The sequence below is a fragment of the Lagopus muta genome, chromosome 3, assembly GCF_023343835.1.
Source record: "Lagopus muta isolate bLagMut1 chromosome 3, bLagMut1 primary, whole genome shotgun sequence".
Taxonomy (NCBI): Eukaryota; Metazoa; Chordata; class Aves; order Galliformes; family Phasianidae; genus Lagopus; species Lagopus muta.
This window is the reverse complement of record NC_064435.1, coordinates 93,387,535-93,391,050: the sequence shown is the minus strand read 5'-3', so window position 1 is coordinate 93,391,050 and position 3,516 is coordinate 93,387,535. Positions and strand designations below refer to the sequence as shown.

The 3,516-nt window shown below is 39.4% G+C and overlaps 1 long non-coding RNA gene across 1 annotated transcript; it reads right to left on the bottom strand.

Annotated features, from left to right (window-relative positions):
* Nucleotides 1-297: 297 nt before the first annotated feature.
* Nucleotides 298-2,821, bottom strand: LOC125690789 (uncharacterized). Its single transcript, XR_007375797.1, has 3 exons — nt 2,794-2,821; nt 1,831-1,931; nt 298-1,431 (listed from the first exon to the last, which is right to left on the bottom strand). It is a non-coding gene; the product is annotated as an uncharacterized LOC125690789 (long non-coding RNA).
* Nucleotides 2,822-3,516: the final 695 nt, after the last annotated feature.

Genomic DNA, 3,516 nt, shown 5'->3' with positions numbered 1-3,516 from the left:
CCTTGGGCATCTTACGAAATTCAAGTGCTAGTATGCTTAATGAAATATTGAAAGGAAAGTTAAAAATGAGAAATATTTGTTTTGTCTTTGCAGTTTATTACTCTTATACCATTATTAGGAGCATTGGTTAAATATTACACAATAAAAATTGAGTTAATTTTTACATATTTATATGAAGACAAAGCATTATGTGTGAGTATAATAAAATCACAATGTAGATGTAATATATTCATTGTAAAATGCATACATCTAATTACTTATATTGACAAACTATGAGCTTTAAAAACAGCACTGTTGAACATCAAATTATGTATTAATGGGGCTAAATATCAGTTCATTTTATTTTTAGCTCTATACAGACTAATTAACTGTCTAATTACTGCACTTCGTTCTCAGTGTACACAAGTGGTAAGTTAAGTGATAGTGTATACATTCCCTAATATTTGGCCTATATGGGACTAACTCTTAAAAATCACAAAATAATCAAGCTTGGAAGGGACCCTGAGAGATCATTTCATCCAAATTCCACTCACAGTATGGTCAGTGCATATTTCAGACCATCTTCCTTAGGACTTCGTGTAGTTGTTTGTTGAAACTTTCAACAAACCCTATAACCTCTCTGGGTAACCTGCTTTAGTGCTGAGCTATCCTACAGCAATATTTGCCCCCTTATATCAGATTGAACCCTCCCATTTCAATTTGGCATCATTATCTCCTAGTGTCTCACAGTAAAGTTCTATAATGATACTGGCTCTACCAGTATCCCTAATAATCTCTTAATCCCTATGTCAGCAATAGGAGAGTGATGTCAAGTCTTTCCAGAAAAGCCTCGGTTTCTCAAACTCTCCTCAGCAGGCAAGTCCTTCAGCCCCCTGACTGACTTCAAATGTAATACTCATCACAGTTTATCATGTGCAGAACAAGAATTTCCAGAAGAGATTCCCAGTTTGATCACTCTCCACTAATGGTAACTCCCTTTCTGGAACAATGTTTCTAGGTACAAAATTCTGAAAGACCGTGTTGGAGACTAGTACAAAGAAGCTTTGAGTACCTCAGCTTTAAATGTTTCTACTCTCATTAAATCACAAGCCCCACTGAACAACAGGCCCCTTTTTTCTTTGTTTACCATTAATCCACTAATATATGTGTAGAAACACTTGTTCTCTTTGATGTTCCTCACCGGTTTTAATTCTAGCTTTGCTTTGGCTTTTCTAATATCATCCCAGTCTAATCAAGAGATTCCTTAAGGAGAAATTTTGAATTATTTAGGATGTTGGTTGGGAGAATCCGTTGGGAGTCAGTACTGAAGGACAAAGGGTCCATGAAAGCTGGACACTTCTCAAGAAGGAGACATGCTGTCTCTGTGTGCTATAAAATGAGTCAGCAGGGAAGAAGACCAGTATGGCTGAACTGGAAGATTTTGCTGAGACTCTGGAAAAAAAAAAAAAAAAAAAAAAAAAAAAAAAAAAAAAAGAGAGTTGCCATCTTTGCAAGAAGGAGCAGGAAAGTAGGGAAGAGTACAAGGATATTGCTAGGATATGTAGAGGGGAAATCAGAAAGATGAAAGCCCAGCAAGAACTTAATCTGAGCACAATTGTTAAAGATAATTACAAATGTTTTTACAAAAATATTAATAACAAGAGGAGTGCCAAAAAAAAAAAATCTCCACCCTTTACTGAACGGAGTGGGGAACATTGCCACCAAGAATGAGGAAAAGGCTGATGTTCTTAATGCTTTCTACACTTGTGTCTGTAACGGTCAGACCAGCTATCCTCAGGGTACCCAGCACCCTGAGCTGGAAAACAGGTATGGGGAACAGAATAAACTTACCACAATTGTTGTGCTCTAATCTAGCAGATGTTATGTGACTGTGTGAGCATCACACAGTCATTCACCCATTCCCCCATCCCAGTAGGAAGCAGGGAAGATAACTGGGGAAAAAGGTAGAACTCATGAGTTGAGATAAAATTATTTACTCTCTATTTATACAGAGAAAATGAAAAGGATAATAGTTATATACATATATATAAATTTGTACAACAAGTGGTGCATAAACAATTGCTCAATACCCCCTGATCACTGCCCAGCTAGCTCCCCAAACAGCAGAAAAGAACAAAATGAAACTCATCCCCTTCATCCACTTGATGTCATATAATATGGAATATCCTTTCGGCAAGTTTAAATCTATTATCCTAATTCTGTTCCCTCCGAGCTCCTTGAGCCCTTTGCTGAGAACAGCCTTGATTCTGTTCAGCAGAAACACCTTTGCGATACCAATGCTCTTTTGCTCCTAGAACTGAAAATATAGCATCATACCAGACACTATGAAGAAAACAATTCCATCCCAGCTGAAACTAAGACAACAGTTCAGGAGGAAATAACGACATGCTACACCCTCTGGACTGTCACAAGTCCATGGGAGCAGATAGAATACACTCAAGAGCGTTGAAGGAGTTGGCATAAATGATTGCCAAGCCACTTTCCATTTTTTATAAGCGGTCCAGGTCAACCAGGAAGGTCCCAGGCAACTGGAGATTTGACACTGCAATAATCATCCACAGGAAGGGCTAGAAGGAGGATCTGGGGAAAGTACAGGCCTGTCAGCCTGACTTCAGGTCACGGAGCACATCACCTTGAATGCGACCACACAGCAAGTGCAGAACAACCAGACAATCATGCTTATCCAGAATGGGTTTGTAAAAAACAGGCCTTGCTTGATCAACCCGACCCCCTCCTCTGAGCAGGTGGCCCACTTAATGGATGTAGAAGAGACTGTAGATGTAATCTACTCACAGAACTGTCATAGAGAAGCTGATAATCCATGGATTAGACAGGTACACTCTTCATTGGGTAAAGAACTGGCTTATATAGCTGTATGGGAAATATTGGATCACAGCCTGAACCTCTGATTGACCACCTGAGGTGAGCACTAAGTCAGCCATGGTAGCACAGGTGAAGGCGAATCAGCTACGTGACTAGAAGGGGTGGAGCCTGGTTCCATCTCTCCTAGACCCCATTTACGAGCTGACTGCCTCTGAGGAAGGATTTTTCTTTGGAGGTTGCTCCTTGTGGAGTTTTTTGTGAGCCTACAACACTGGTGAGCACTTTCCATTTATCTTATTAGCCTAATTTCTCTGTATAGTTGTTGACCATCCAGTACTTTACAACATCTATATACTTACTGATCTTAAACTTGATGAGCTAGGCAAGCCGAGTAGACTAAAAAAGGCATAATGTCTTGTCTTTGGAATATCTGTAAACGGGTCAGGGGGGAGAACATTAGCCCCCTAGGTAAAATGATTCCTGGGTAGGTAAATGATTCCAGGATATTTAGTTCCCCTTATTATGAGTAGGTAAGCATAATTGAAAAATGTTGTCCCCTGTGTGTTATGGGGAGTATTTCCCCATTCTGCCTAATGGAATATTTCCAAGGTCTAGATAAAGGCATACTAATTAAAAAAGAAAGGCAGTTAGCTGTCTCTACACTGTTATAGCCACTGTTGAATGCTCTAAATC